The 16769-nt window shown below is 46.7% G+C and overlaps 1 pseudogene; it reads left to right on the top strand.

The window, feature by feature from the left end:
* Positions 1 to 662: 662 nt before the first annotated feature.
* LOC105923531 lies at positions 663 to 3677 on the top strand (annotated as a pseudogene).
* Positions 3678 to 16769: the final 13092 nt, after the last annotated feature.

Below are 16769 nucleotides of genomic sequence, written 5' to 3'. Positions count from 1 at the left end.
GATTCATATGACATTGATCATGTTATAAGTCCTTTCTAATGTAATTTAGTGACATGGGTTACAGCTTTGCTTCTCGAATAGTGGGGTGTGTATTGCATTTTAAATGTGACAGCACCCCTTGCTTTTTGGTTTGTACCTGCAGTCAGTAGTATTATGAATACTATCAATAAACTCCTCTATGAGTTACACTGAGTTTGTCTTTAATACTAATGCCTTAATATTCAAAGTTAACTCCAGGTACGATTTGTGCTAAAAGTCATTGTTGTTAATATCATATAGTTGGCAATGTTGAAACATTCTAGTTGTTAGAAACCATTGTGATATGTTATATGTGAACCCATGTATATGTTATACTGTATATGTTATACATTTTGAAAGGCATTCTGGGTTATCTTTAGAATGACAGCTGTAATGCATTAAAACAAAAAAATCTTGAAGTAAAATTTTTTACCCATTGTGTTGGGATAGGGGGTAGGGGATGAACATTTTTCCTTGTTCAAAGTCACCCCACAGTGCCCAGAACCTCCGTGCACTACCGGCAACACCCCTGAGCAGAACATCAGAACATCGGCGGATTTTGTGGCCCGCTGCCAACAAGGAGTCGGAGTGGCATCAGTTTGATGAGGATGTTGATTCAGCCCTGGAAGTAACATCGAAGGGTGATGTGGACCAGAGGCTCAAGACAATTCATTATCAGCATTGCATCAGACAGGTTTGGCATCAAGGAACAGCGTGCCACCAAGACAACTACTGCAGCAATTCCAAACCGGCGTGAGGAGAAGATTATTCAACTCAGACAAGAGCTGAGGGCATTAAGGAGCCAGTATACGATGGCGAGTGACAACGAGAAGAAGGCCTTGGCAGAGCTAAGGATTGTGGTGAGGGAGAGGCTGCTCACCCTCCGCCGGGCGGAGTGGCACAGGAAGAGGGGCAAGGAGAGGGCCCGCAAGCGCATTTCCTTCATCGCAAACCCATTTGGATTTGCAAAGAAGCTGCTGGGAGAGAAACGCAGTGGTCAGCTCTCATGTCCGAAGGAAGACATTGATCGCCGCTCAAGAAATACTTATAGTGACGCCATGAGAGACCAAGACCTTGGCCACTGTGAAGCCCTGATATGCCCACCGGAACCAGGCACCCTTTTTGACACGAGAACACCCACCCTTAAGGAGGTCAAAGAGGTAATCAAAGCGTCAAGAGCAGCATCTGCACCAGGCCCCAGTGGAGTCCCATACAAGGTCTTCAAGCACTGCCCCCGCCTGCTGGAGCGTCTGTGGAAGATCTTCAGAGCAATCTGGAAAAGAGGGAAGGTGCCCCAGGTGTGGAAGCATGCAGAGGGAGTATGGATTCCCAAAGAGGAGAACGCGAAGAACATTGAGCAGTTCAGATCAATCTCCCTCCTTAGCGTGGAGTGTAAGGCTTTCTTTAAGGTAGTTTCCAACCGCCTCATGGGATTTTTGCTGAAGAACGCCTACATCGATACATCGGTGCAAAAGGGGGGCGTGCCAGGAGTCCCGGGGTGTATCGAGCACACTGGTGTAGTGACACAGCTGATCCGGGAGGCGAGAGAGAGTTGGGGTGATTTGGCAGTTCTTTGGCTGGACCTTGCCAATGCTTATGGATTAATGCCGCACAAGTTGGTGGAGTTATCCCTGAGAAGATATCATGTGCCAGAGAAGGTGCGGCATCTCATCCTGGACTATTATGGAGATTTTAGTCTTAGGGTGTCCTCTGGGGCATCTACATCGGATTGGCACCGTCTGGAAAAAGGAATAATCACTGGCTGCACGATCTCTGTGTCCCTGTTTGCCCTCGCCATGAACATGTTGGTGAAGTCAGCAGAGGTAGAGTGCCGAGGCCCATTATCCAAATCTGGTACCCGGCAGCCACCGATCCGAGCATTTATGGATGATCTCACGGTAACTACTACATCAGTGCCTGGGTGCAGATGGTTGCTGCAAGGCCTGGATAGACTCATCTCTTGGGCAAGGATGAGTTTTAAGGCTGGGAAGTCCAGGTCCATGGTCTTGCGGAAAGGGTAGGTGACGGACCGCTTCCGCTTCAGCCTGGGAAATACCACCATTCCATCTGTGTCTGAAAAACCAGTGAAGAGCTTTGGAAAGCTCTTCACTGGTGATCTGAAGGATACCGCTGCACGGCAAGCAACCAGCACCAGCCTAAACCAGTGGCTCCTAGCTGTCGACAAGTCTGGACTTCCTGGTAAGTTCAAGGCTTGGATCTATCAGCATAACATCCTGCCCCGTCTCCTCTGGCCTTTGCTGATGTATGAGATCCCAGTTACGACCGTGGAGGGATTTGAAAGGAAGATCAGTCAGTACTTGTGCAGGTGGCTGGGCTTGCCCCGCAGTCTGAGCAGTATTGCCCTGTTTGGACATGGGACCAAGCTACAACTCCCGTTTAGCAGTGTGACAGAGGAGTTCAAGGTCGCCCGAGCCAGAGAAGTCCTTCTCTACAAAGACTCCACCGATGGGAAGGTATCTTCAGCAGGGATTGAGGTCCGCACTGGAAGGAAGTGGTGTGCCAAGGACGCAGTGGAGAGAGCCGAGGCGAGGCTGCGGCACAGCACCCTGGTGGGTACAGTGGCCACAGGAAGGGCAGGGCTGGGCAGCAATCCAAAGCCCCGCTACAGCAGAGCGACAGGGAAGGACAGGCGTAAGCTCATCCAAGAGGAGGTTCGGGCAGAGGTGGATGAGGCTCGCTTCAGCAGGGCGGTGGGCATGAGCAAGCAGGGGGCCTGGACCAAGTGGGAGCATGTTTCTAGCCGTAAGATTACCTGGACTGATGTATGGAGAGCGGAGCCACACTATTTCAGGTTCCTTGTCAGAGCGGTGTATGATGTCCTCCCAAGCTCCACTAACCTGTTCACCTGGGGTCTGATAGACTCACCTGTGTGTCAGCTCTGCCAGGGGAAAGGGTCACTTGAACACATTCTAAGCTGCTGCCAAAAGGCCCTGGAAGATGGCAGATACCGCTGGCGCCATGACCAGGTTCTGCGGGCATTAGCAGATACCATCTGCACTGCCATAAACACCAGCAAGAATCGACCTCTAACCAGGACTATGATTGCCTTTGTTTGAGCAGGGGAGAAACTGCAACCCTCCAAGAAGATCCAAGGGGGCCTGCTCATGACAGCAAGGGACTGGCAGCTCTTGGTCGATCTGGGGAAACAGTTGCGATTCCCGGATTATATCGCAGACACGACACTGCGCCCGGACATGGTGCTGTTATCAACGTCCACCAGGCAGGTTGTGCTGCTTGAACTAACTGTTCCTTGGGAGGACAGAATAGAGGAAGCCCAGGAGAGAAAGAGGGCTAAATATGCAGAACTTGTGGCTGAGTGCCAGAGGAATGACTGGAAGGCCGGCTGCGAGCCTATTGAAGTGGGCTGCAGGGGCTTCGCAGGCAGATCTCTACATCGTGTCCTTGGACTCCTAGGGATTTGTGGTCTGCAGAGGCGAAGAGCCACCAAGAACATCTTGGAAGCAGCTGAAAGGGCTTCACAGTGGCTCTGGTTGAGGAGGGGGGGAGGCGTGGCGTAGTGCGCTACCTGGACACAAGTCGGGGAATTGATCACCCCCGGCTGGGTCGCCCGAGTGAGGGTGTATGACTAAGACCCGAAACACCCAGTGATCTCGGGAGAGTCACTGAAGATGTGTCCAGGTTGCACCATTAGGTGTATTATATTTCATATTTCTGGTGTAACAGAAAACATTTGAGAACCACTAGGTTACAGTATAATAGTCAAATAAGCTAATTATGTAAACAAGTTTAATTTTCTCAAAGATTGCTGTTAGTAAAAAAGAAGTTGTTACAGGAAAGAAATGCTGAAATTTTCACACAGTGATTGTCTCTTACCTCACTTTGCCCCCAGTAAATTCCTCCACCACTCCCCACACTGGTCTGAAGTAATACTGCACATTCAATGCTCCAAATCTATGTAGTGTCACCTCCTCTTGTGTGGTAGTGAAACAAGAACACTGGATTGGGTCTTCTGAGAAGCAAATTTATAGTGACATCTGAAATTAATAAAGGAAATTGAGATTAATTTATACATGCTGGCCTCAGCAAAACTGTCAACCAGAGGTCAAATGTGTCCATGCTTCCTGCAGAGGTAGCTTTAAGCCGGATAAAAAAAGCCCATTTTTAAGCACCAGAGGATGTACCTCTGTTTGGTGCCAGAGGCAGACATAAGCACTTTAAGGAAGTGCACCAGTTTTGATGCAGTTCAGAGAAAGATGGATATTCATGTTATAATAGGCATGAACGTAGATTGTTTATTATGCAAGCTGAAACTGTTTAGCAGATTTCTGCCCAGGTCCCCCTTGAAAATGACATCTAGATCTCAACGGGGTTCACCTGGTTAAATAAAAAAATAAAAACATTTTGGCAGATTATGTATTTATAACTGAAAAGTGAAAATCTTCTATGTTTTATCTTTAAGCAATGACCATAATGACCATCTTTCACTGGACGGGGTTGCTCATCAAACAAAAACTTGTCTTTGACAATGAAAATAAAGTGACCCGCCTAATGTTCACATGTTTCAGTTTGATTTTCCAATTTGTGGCTTGATTACCTTAAGTCTGTCGTGCCATTACACATGTTTTTCAGTAATTAAATGTTTACTATATTACTCTTATTCTGTTAGGTATTGCCCAGTGAATATCAGCCCAAACAGCTGATATTAGGACAATAGTTTTAAGGGTGGATTGAGCACTCGTGTTCTTTTAACAGCAAACTCTGCTCACATATAAAATAAAGTAGTGACAACTTCTCTTCAAATACAAGAATTTATTAACAGAAATAAATTAACATCCAGAGAACACCATTTTAGAATGCTGTTTATCTGAATTAACATTAAAGCATAAACTACTAAGCAAAATTAAGATAAAAGAAGCTAAGGAACTATGTACACACAAAAGAAACAAAAGACAAATAAAAATAGTTATGATTAATAGTGATGAATAATTATATTAAATAAACGCACCTTCAACGCGTTATGGAGTAGATGTGCAAATCTTGAGGTCCAACATTTTTGCTAAAAATAATTTATGGATCTCCCATAGGCATAGCTGCCCAATTCTAAGATATTTTAAGTTGCACACTGGAAGGTCGACATTATTTCAGATACTTCTGCTTTGAGCCTGTAAAAATAGACCTTAAAAATAATCTAGCCTAAAGAATACATTTATTTGGTGTTGGTAGCCTATGGGCTACTCCGTTTCTTCCACTCTGTTAAATATGCAGCAGCAGCAGGAAGGGGAGGAGCTAGCACAGTAAAGCGCTACAGTGCGAGCTGCTGCTACAGCTACGGTCAATAGATGCATGAATGAGTGTGAGTTAACAACGGAGACCGAGCGAGCAGGAAAGAAAGAAATATAGAAAATGAAGCAAACAAGACTTTGGGGATTTTTTGGAAAGAAGTCAGTGGGTAAGTCAAGAATTAATTGTTTATATCCTTAAAGTCTGAAGATCATCATCATCATCATTCACTGTAGGCCTATTTGTTTAACTAGCTAGTTGTTATTTCCATACAGGCTACCTACGTTATCACTTGTACTGGCATCTTCTAGTACAGAATCTCCTCCGGATAAAAACACAGGAGAAGAAGAAGCTGAAACAAGTGATAGAAGATTGCTCACTCACTGAAATATAAAATAACATGATCATCATCAAACATCAAACATTAAACATTAAATTAAAAAACCTGCTAAATATTATCAAACGGGGACCACCTCTCCCGCATTTTGTGAAGTTGTGAAGAATGTGAAGCTTTGTTGTCATGAAAGTCATAAGGAGTGTGCCGCATTTTAATTTTGTCTGCATCATTTTATTTAATCGTCCTTTTAAATTACAATATATCTGTAATAAGAAAAATGTAACAAGAAAACACTGAACATGCACAGCAATTATAATTGTTTCTAGGCTAGCTAGAGTGGGAAAACAAACAAAAAAACTCCACTTTGTGGAGAGAGTTTCTGCTGCATGAGCATAGACTGTAAAAAAAATTAGTGCATGATGACAGAGACAAGGAACCGCGCAAATGTAGACCTCTTAAAAAGTGAACTCCTGGTGAAAGTGAACTACTAAAGCTATAACTGCCAGGAGTTCTACTGGCATAATAATGTAATGTCTCATAATTAATGACAAGACCCTACTCAAAGCTGCAAGATCAGACCAAAAATATAAATTCAAGATGCACTGAATCCAGTCAGAACGCATTTAATCGTTCTAGTCTTTCCTAATGGATTGAATTTATGTGCTTTTTAGTGATTGGATTATTATTTTTTTAACTATTTAGATTGAATAGACACGTGACGTGCTGTTAAAATTAGTTTTATATTATTAGTGACGTGGTCAGCGGCGTCAGTAACATTTTTATAAAGCCGTAGTCTTTGACATGCATGTGATTTTCTCAACTTTTTAGTTTAAAATGTTGCCTTTCTTAATGAAACTTACCAATATTCAAGTGTTGATAAAAAATAATGCATGAAGCTAATGAAATGAAGCCTAGGCGCAAATTCAAGCTGGAAGACTTCCGCCTACCTGTTACTGCGTCATCTTCATCTCCGGACCTCGACCCGCTTTCTCCAATCTTCAATCAAGCTTCCGTTTAAAAGGCTCCACACCCACGCCGCCTGTCGCTTTCCAGCTGTGCTCGAATGGTACGCGTTCGTCATGTCTGACTTCGAGTCCGATATCCCTCCGGGTTCTCCGGTCGCCTCTCGTGAGGACCCCCCCCCCTCCTCCTCTCCTGTCCGCCGCAGCACTCGTTTGGCCATGCGCCCAGACCATCTCTCCTCAGCTTCTTTCCTTAAATCTAAAGGCATCTCCCTCGCCGCTGGCCTTCAATCTCCGCAGGTTGCCTCTCTCGCTGCCCTCCTGCCGTTCATCGACACCTCTCCGCCCCTTTGTCCTTCGTCCCCTCCTGTTCCCCCTTCATCGGTCAGCGGGAAAAGATCCTGCAAGTCCGCCGCTCCTCCGGCCAAGCGGACTCGCAAGCGATGCAGACGCGTCCCAACTCTGCCTCAGTTCCGGTCAGCTTTCTTTCTCAAACTGATCCCGCAGTCCCGTGGGGCTGGCTCTTGGTTCGCGGATCCGCCGTCTCATCCGGGATCTCCTCTGGTTTTCATCAGCTTTGCGGCACCACCTTGCCACTCGTCCCGGCCGCAACTTTTCAGTCGGATCTACTCTCTCATTCACTCGCTAATGCGTTCGGAGCCAGCTCAGGTAATATGTATTCACCCATGTTCATCCTCTATTCAGGCGAACGTATTTCATTTTACTGTTTGTTTTCATTTTCTTCTTCTTCTGGTGTTGCCGGTAGCCACCGGGCTTGTGGTGGCATTGCTGCCACCTACTGGTTGGAGTATGAAGTGCATTTTAAGTTCAGCAATTGATACCAATTGTTATTAAACCGCTGCAACTCTGGTGCAATTTGGCATCCGCTTGGACTGGTCTGTATTGGGTTCAGACTTCTCATTTATGCTGACCAGGCCACTTCTGTCACTCTTGTCATTTCAATGTTTTGCCAATCAATTCTTCAGGTGTTGTGAAATTATACAAGTTATTTAAGGTTTTTGTTCGTAGGTATTGTCTGAATGTCAGCTGGGACCCGACGTCGGAATGGCTGTGGGGATGGTTTGAGTATTGGGCGATGTTTAACAGCAACTTGCTCATGTATTTAGGGATTGTCTATTTCTTCTTTTAGGTTCAAGAATTCATTCAAGATGAATATCCGGAGAGCATCACTGAAGGTGCTGTTGTCTGGTTGATACTATTATTATTATGGATCCTCTCCGCAGGCGTGAGGCTAACTGAAGCTACTAAGCAATGAGATCATCAGTCATCAGGATGCAGTGCAGAATCTGAATTAAATTCATCCAAACAACATGGAATAAGCTAATCGATTCATAACAGCATTTGGTATGCGTTTGGCATTCTATGCATTTATGAGCTAAGTAAACATTATCGATTATGTCTTAAGAAGTGTTACCCGTGTTTAATGGTCCTTCATTTTCTGGATGTTTTCTTCCTATAGATATTCTTTTCACTATTCCCAGTTGTTTTATCAAACTAAACCCGTCAGCCTGCAATTGAGTTCTACGTATTGAACCTAGTTCCATGATGGCTTTTTGCCTGCAGACAAGCTCTCGAATTCTCGATATCAGTTTCATTCTCATGTCAGTTATTTCTGAGCGTCAGCTGCTCTCCTCGCTCAGTCACTTCAATCTCGCAGGTGCATCATTTCAAGAGTCACGTTTTTATTTCCAGGCAGCTTGAGCTCACTAATTCCGTTTCCTTCCCTCCTAGAACAGGATACTCTGGTTAAGAGTTGCTGTTCTGAACTTTCCTTCTGGTCTGGCTTGCTTCCCGTCCGGATTTGAAATATACTTTCTATAATGATGTCTTTTGTCTGTAGATGCGTTTAATTTTACGGATGTGCATCCGTAAGTTTTGGAGATTCTAAAAACAGTTGGTTGGACGTGAGCTGCGCAACAGCAGACGCTCGTGGAGCCAATCGCTGGGTGATGGCTATCATCAGCATGCCTCACATATCTGCTCTGACCTTTCATTCATCTTAGCCGACTAATGCTAATCTTCAAGGTAATCTAACTGCGAATACTGGTGGTGGATTCAAATCTCATTCAAGTCTCATTAAGCGCGTCCTGTCCTGTTCATTCCCTCTTGGTCACTCATTCATTTATGTGCATCATCCCTAAGCATCCTCTGTTATTTATCCTGTCATCCAGGCGTCCCGCAATGCAGTTGTCCTATCATCCTGTTCATTCCTTTATGGTCATTTATTCATGCATCTCCTGTCATTCATCCTATCATTTATGCATCTCCAGTCATTTATTCTGTCATCCAGGTGTTCCGCCATGCAGACGTCCTGTTATTCTGTTCATTCTTTCATGGTCATTCATTTATTCATGTTCCCTGCCATGTTCCCCACTACGTTCCCTGCATACTCCTTCTATGCTTCCTGCAATGTTCCCTTCTATGCTTCCTGCATGCTCCCTGTGTGTTCCCTGCCATGCTCCCTGCCATGCGTTTCCTTCCATGCTCCTTGCCATGCGTTTCCTTCTATGCTCCTTGCCATGCGTTTCCTTCTATGCTCCTTGCCATGCGTTTCCTTCTATGCTCCCTGCCATGCGTTTCCTTCTATGCTCCCTGCCATGCGTTTCCATCTTTGCTCCCTGCCATGCGTTTCCTTCCATGCTCCTTGCCATGTTTCCTTCTATGCTCCCTGCCATGCGGCCTGCCCTGCCATGTTCCCTGCCATGTTTCCTTCCATGCTCCTTACCATGCGTTTCCTTCCATGCTCCTTGCCATGCGTTTCCTTCTATGCTCCTTGCAATGTTTCCTTCTATGCTCCCTGCCATGCGGCCTGCCCTGCCATGTTCCCTGCCATGTTCCCTTCTATGCTCCCTCCCATGCGTTTCCTTCTATGCTCCTTGCCATGTTTCCTTCTATGCTCCCTGCCATGCGGCCTGCCCTGCCATGTTCCCGTGCCATGTTCCGCAAAAAAAAAGGCGAGAAGAAAAAGAAGGGGCAGGGTATTCCCACTTCAACTCTCCAGCAACTCGGCCGATGGTCGTCTTCGGCTTTCGCATCCTACATTCGTCCAGATCTCTCAGCCGTTCTCGCAGCTCAATGGTCTCTCAGTGCTCAGGTAAGCACTTCGCAACTCACTGGTGGTGGATGGTTTACTCCATTTAAGAGCTCAAGTCCTGAACTCATAAGGCCCTGCACATCCTCCCGTGCTGCTACTTTCAGGTTTCATTTCAAGTGATTCCCACCTCTTGTCCCTGCCAGCTAACAATTTATCCGGTGAATTTACTCCCAGCTTTGCTTCGATCTTCAGCTCCCTGTTTTCCGGTGTCTTTCTTCCTGACTTCTAGTCTATTACTACCACTGGCCTTCATCCACCGATTTCACTCAGTTCATCTTTCTTTTGGGGCGGCTTTGCTAAATTCTATGTCTATCAGCTTACCCATAAGCTTTTGCACAAGTCCCTGCTAGCTCGTATCCATTGGCTTCTCTTTCTATCTCTTTACTTAATGAGATTTATAGCTATTCTTCTACCTAACTCCAAGTATTCTCATTACCCCAGTTAGCTTCATTTCCCGGCATGGCTCCACATCATCCCAACGACTCCATATCCGACTTTCATCTACCAGCCCAGCTCCGCGTCACATCAATAACCCCTCAGCTGGCCTTCATCTACCAGCCTGGCTTCGCGCCTCGTCAGTAACCCTTCAGCTGGCCTTCATCTTCCAGCCCATCTCCGCATCACGTCAATAACCCCTCAGCTGGCCTACATCTACCAGCCCAACTCCGCATCACGTCAATAACCCCTCAGCTGGCCTTCATCTTCCAGCCCAACTCCGCATCACATTAGTAATCCCTCAGCTGGCCTACATCTTCCAGCCCGACTCCGCACCACATCAATAACCCCTCAGCTGGCCTTCATCTACCAGCCCAACTCTGCATCACATTAGTAATCCCTCAGCTGGCCTTCATCTACCAGCCCATCTCCGCATCACGTCTATAACCCCTCAGCTGGCCTACATCTTCCAGCCCGGCTCCGCATCACATCAATAATCCTTCAGCTGGCCTTCATCTTCCAGCCCATCTCCGCATCACGTCAATAACCCCTCAGCTGGCCTTTTCTTCCAGCCCGACTCCGCACCACATCAATAACCCTTCAGCTGGCCTTCATCTTCCAGCCCATCTCCGCATCACGTCAATAACCCCTCAGCTGGCCTACATCTTCCAGCCCGACTCCGCATCACGTCAATAACCCCTCAGCTGGCCTTCATCTACCAGCCCATCTCCGCATCACGTCTATAACCCCTCAGCTGGCCTACATCTTCCAGCCCATCTCCGCATCACGTCAATAACCCCTCAGCTGGCCTTTTCTTCCAGCCCGACTCCGCACCACATCAATAACCCTTCAGCTGGCCTTCATCTTCCAGCCCATCTCCGCATCACGTCAATAACCCCTCAGCTGGCCTACATCTTCCAGCCCGACTCCGCATCACGTCAATAACCCCTCAGCTGGCCTTCATCTTCCAGCCCATCTCCGCATCACGTCAATAACCCCTCAGCTGGCCTACATCTTCCAGCCCGACTCCGCATCACATCAATAACCCCTCAGCTGGCCTTCATCTACCAGCCCGGCTCCGCATCACATCAATCACCCTTCAGCTGGCCTTCATCTTCCAGCCCGACTCCGCACCATGTCAGTAACCCCCAGACGGCCTTCATCTATCAGCCTGGCTCTGCGTCATCCCATACAGTTTCCACTGCTATCCGTCACCTCGATTTCTCCCGCCTGCTTTTCACCTCTCGTTGCGAAGTCCTGGCCTCGGCCCCGGCATCGGCCCAGAAGTTTTGGGGGGAGCATCCCTATTCAGCGTTGATGGGCTCATCTGAATTCGTCGGAATTCACTGCTCAAATCTTCAGCCGGGGCCCGAGCGCCAAAGAACTGTTACTCATTTTGTCAAATAAATTTGTTAATCGTTTTCTCTTTCTCCGTCTGAGTCTCTCCAGATTGAAATGTCTTTAAAATTAAAGTACAGTTAAAGCAATATCTACATTTGAACATAATAGTATACTGCAAGTGCAAAAATAATACATAGGCTAGTGAACTATAACAAGTCTAAGTTTATGTTCATTTAAAGTAAACTTTCAAGTATACTTGCAGTATAAACTACTAAACTTGTAGTTTACTGAGAGTACACTTCAGTGTGTACTTTCATAAACTAAAAAAATACTAATTGTTATAAAATGGAAAGCTACTATCTAAAAGTATACTTATAAGTTAACTTGTAGTACAGATGCATTACAAATGAGAAACCTAGTTGTGTACTTAGTTTACTACTCTTACACTTATAATACATCTAAACAAACAATACTTCTTCATAAAATGAACTTGCAGTATACTTCTTTTTCATAAGGGTAGCCAGGAACATTAGTTTTATCCCACTGCACTGAATTTCCTTGTTTATCAGGTGTTGTTTTCACTAACAATAATCAATAAGCATTAACATAAAATTTATATGCTACTTGTTTTGTGTTATTAGATTGTAGTAAATATAGACTTTGATTTGATTAAATTGTTTTGTAGAGGGTAGCAACGATGAGGTGCAAACTGGGGAGGAGCCAGCAGCAGCAGTAGTGCCAGGATCAGACATGGAAACTGGTAACAAGTAGTCAGTCGTTTTACTTTGGAGAAAGTTAAAAGTGAAACATTGTTTATCCCAATGCTCCTAATGAAAAGTTTTTGACAGATGTACATTGAGAATTATGTATAGTTCGATGCCATGGTGTGTCAATGAACATAGACTAAAGTCATTCATGTATTGCTTTAACTTGGGATCTCATGCATCATTTTGACTACTTATGTCAAAAAATAAAAATAATTTATTTTAAAGGGCCCCTTTTATGGCATTTAAAATGTTCCTAATATTGTTTTGGGAGTCCCCAACAACAGTTTTACAGGCATGCAATAACAAAAAAACACTTGTCTTATAATATGCATTTATTTTTACCTGATTTGCTCAGCGACTCCCTTACTCGCTCTCTTACTTTTGTGAGACAATAACTTTTTATACAGTGAACTTTCATATTTAAAACTTTGCAGGATATTTTGGTTCACTTAGATCTATGTGACACACTACATGAAAGGTAATTTTCAAAATTCCATAGGGGCCCTTTAAATTTTTTTTTTTTACCTCACTTTACTCAATATAACATGACTGTTTTGTGATAACTTTATTGTAATGTACATGAAAATTCAAGAATCATGATAGATCTTAGAGCAATCCCACTGATCTGTTCTTTCCAATACATTTTCTTCAATGGTATTGGTCTACAATTTTAAATATGTAGCACTTGATGAATTAGTTGTTTGAACATATTTGTAATAAGTTATGTGCTGTATCTGTTGTTTTGCATCACAGATGATTCAGGGAGGAGAGAGGATGAGTTAGTCGAGGTCGATAGTGCTGTAGTGGAAGATTTAGGAAATGTAGAAACAGGCCCAGCCAGAGCAAAACTCAAAGAATACCCTCTCACCATCTTTGGACTACAGAGAAGTGTAACGTTTCTGGCACTGGAGCTGCTGATTGCAATCAGCACACCTGTGTCTGTCTCCGCCCTGGCTGCTTATAAGCTCCGCTCCTCGCAGCCTCCAGTGCCAGAACGTCTCTAGCCATACGGTGAGTGCTTCCAGCCTTTTTTGAATTCCTGTCTGCCTGTCTGCCTCTCGACCTGTTCTGCCTCTGTTTTTGGAAACCTGCCTGCCCCTTTTGGATTTGTCTGCCTGCCTGGGTCCTGCCTGTCAGCCTCAGAGAACTGGACTGCCTCACCGTGTTTCTGACCCCAGCCTGTCCGTGAGTAAAACGAGTTCGCCTGCCCCCTGTCTGTCTGTGCTTTCTGGATTGTGACCTGGACCTGGACCTGGACGCTCTGTTGGATTCTCCCTTGGAAACCGCTGCCTGAGTTAAACGGATTTTCCCTTGACAAAGACCTGGACCGGACCTGGACAAAGAGCCCTGGATAACCCCCTCTCAGACGCCTTCGTCATAAGGAGTCAGAGTTCTGCCCTCAGCACGTCCAGGAGCGGCCAGTCGCAGAGTGCGAGCCGAGCCAGAGGACCGCGCCGCCAGCGTCAAAATAAAGACTGTTAATATTTTGTACTCACTTGTTTTCGGGTATTTCTTGGGTCCTCCTAAATTCATCACAGTACGTTCTGGCCAAACATGGACCCTGTACCCGAAACCCAGTGGCGCGCGGGGGTAGAGAAATCCATTTCTGATTTAGAAGCCGGCGTCTCGGAGATTTTAGGCCATCTTCGAAGTCAGGGAAGCACGCAGCCTTCACTTCCGCAAGCCGCTTCCTCTAGCCCTCCGTCACTTCCGGTGACGTCGTCCTCGTCAGAGCCCCGTCTCTCCCCGCCGGCAATGTTTTCTGGTGATCCAGAACATTGCAGGGCTTTTCTCACACAGTGTGAGATACATTTCGAATTGCAACCTTCCTCATTCCCTTCAGACCGGTCCAAAGTAGCATATGTGATTTCACTGCTAGCCGGCAAAGCCAGGTTAGGGGGAACTTCCGAGTGGCAAAATGACTCTCGCATCTGCCACTCATATCATGACTTCTCCAAGGAGCTTGTGAGAGTTTTCAGCCCCTTGCTGCCCTGCCGGGAGTCCTCTAGGGGGCTTCTGACCCTGAGACAGGGAGATAGATCTGTGGCAGACTATGTTATTGATTTTCATTTATTGTCTGCCGAGAGCCTCTGGAACGAGTTTGCCCTTATGGACGTTTTTATTTTTGGGCTCAACGATAAGATTAAGGATGAGCTCGCCACTCGAGAGTACCCTAAATCCCTGAAGCAGCTCGAGGAGCTGGCTAACAGAGTGGACCTCCGCCTCATGGAACGGCGAAGGGAACGTCGTTCGACACCATCTATCCCCCCTCGAGTGTCGGCCCCTTCCCCTATTACTTCACCAGTTTCACCAAAGCTTTCAGAGCCAGAGCCCATGCAATTGGGTAAGGTGGGCCTCACTAAAGATGAGTACCAGCGCAGGCAGCAGCAGAGACTTTGCCTCTACTGTGGAGGGGTGGGTCACCAAGTCCGGAACTGTCTGTTAAAAGGCCAAGCTCAGTAGGGGGTGGGGCATCCCTACTGAGCTACACCAAGCTTGCTGTCCCACCAAACCGTTAATTCCTGCTACCCTGTCCTTTTCCTCCCAGTCCCACAGGCTCTCAGTTTTCATCGACTCAGGAGCCGACACTGAGTTTCTGGACGAAGGCCTGGCCAGGAAGCTTAACGTCCCACTTCAGAACGCCTCTTCTGCCCGTAGTGTTCTCGCCCTGGATGGGCACGAGCTCAACCAATCACGCCTCGTCTCAGAGCCGGTGGAGATGACCCTGGGAGGTAATCATAAAGAGAGACTCACCTTTATGGTTATTGACTCCCCGCAGGTTCCAGTGATCCTGGGCGCTACCTGGCTCCGCAAGCACAACCCCCAGATTGACTGGAGACGAAACGAGATTACGGGTTGGGCTTCATCGTGCTCCGAGTTCTGTTTATCCTCTGCTCAGCCTCCCCGTTCTCCCGAAGGTAAAACAGATGAATTTTACCCAGACCTGTCCAGAGTTCCTTCTGTATACCATGATTTAAAGGAGGTCTTTAATAAGGCCAAGGCCACGAGTTTACCTCCTCATCGCCCATATGATTGTGCGATTGACCTGTTGCCAGGTGCCGCTCCACCCAGAGGTCGCCTTTACTCATTGTCTCCCCCAGAGTCCCAGGCCATGCAGGACTACATTAATGAGTCCCTGAGAGCTGGCATCATCCGCCCTTCGTCCTCTCCAGCTGGGGCGGGGTTTTTCTTTGTTGAAAAGAAGGACGGCTCCCTCCGCCCTTGCATTGATTATAGAGGCCTAAATAACATATCGGTTAAGAACCGATACCCTATTCCTTTAATGAACTCCGCTTTTGACCAGGTCCAAGGGGCTAAAGTTTTTACCAAGTTGGACCTTCGCAACGCCTACCACTTAGTCCGGATTAGGGAGGGTGACGAATGGAAGACCGCATTTAACACCCCCACCGGCCATTACGAATACCTGGTGATGCCTTTTGGCCTAACTAATGCCCCAGCAGTGTTTCAGAACCTGGTTAATGAGGTTCTTGGGGACATGATCGGCCAGTTTGTTTTCGTTTATCTTGATGATATTCTCGTTTATTCCAAGGACCTTGCCTCTCATAAGCAACACGTCCGCTCCGTCCTCCTCCGCCTCCTTCAAAATCAGCTTTACGTTAAGGCAGAAAAGTGCGAGTTTCACACTACGTCTACCTCCTTCCTTGGTTTTGTTTTGTCGCCTGGGCAGATTGCCATGGACCCAGCCAAGGTTCGGGCCGTTACTGAGTGGCCAACCCCGGTGGACCGTAAGCAACTCCAGAGATTTCTGGGGTTTGCTAACTTTTACAGGAGGTTTATCAAGAACTACAGCCAGGTAGCCTCTCCTCTCCACGCCCTCACCTCCTGTAAAACTAAGTATCAGTGGAATGAACAGGCAGACAAGGCTTTCAGGCGCCTTAAAGGACTGTTCACATCAGCCCCGGTCCTCGTTTCTCCTAACCCAGAGAAACAGTTTGTAGTGGAGGTGGATGCATCTAGTTCTGGAGTCGGAGCCATCCTCAGCCAGGAGGGGGAGGATGGTCGTTTGCACCCCTGTGCTTTTTTTTCCAGGAGGTTATCCAGCTCTGAGCAGAGCTATGATGTTGGCAACCGAGAACTTCTGGCAGTTAAGCTGGCCTTAGAAGAATGGCGGCACTGGCTCGAGGGCTCCAAAACACCATTTTTAGTCTGGACTGATCATCGCAACCTGGAGTACCTCAAAACTGCAAAGAGACTCAACCCCAGGCAGGCCAGGTGGGCGCTGTTTTTCAGTCGATTCAGTTTCACCCTCTCTTACAGGCCAGGGTCCAAAAACCCCAAGCCGGATGCCTTATCGAGGGTCTTCGAGGCTAACGAGGAGGATCCGGAGGAGGAACGGGGGTTCATCTTACCGGATTCTGTGAGGTGTGCTGTCTCCCGCCTAGAACTTGAGAGGGAGGTAAGGGAGTCCCTCGCCTCTGTCCAGATGCCCGAAGCCTGTCCTAAGGACAGGCTCTTTGTCTCTCCTGAACTCAGATCAAAGGTGATCGGGAGCTGTGACAGAACTCTATTAT

Source organism: Fundulus heteroclitus, chromosome 15 (genome assembly GCF_011125445.2).
Source record: "Fundulus heteroclitus isolate FHET01 chromosome 15, MU-UCD_Fhet_4.1, whole genome shotgun sequence".
Lineage (NCBI taxonomy): Eukaryota > Metazoa > Chordata > Actinopteri > Cyprinodontiformes > Fundulidae > Fundulus > Fundulus heteroclitus.
The sequence above is the reverse complement of the archived record's forward strand: the minus strand, read 5'-3'. Positions and strand labels throughout refer to the sequence as shown.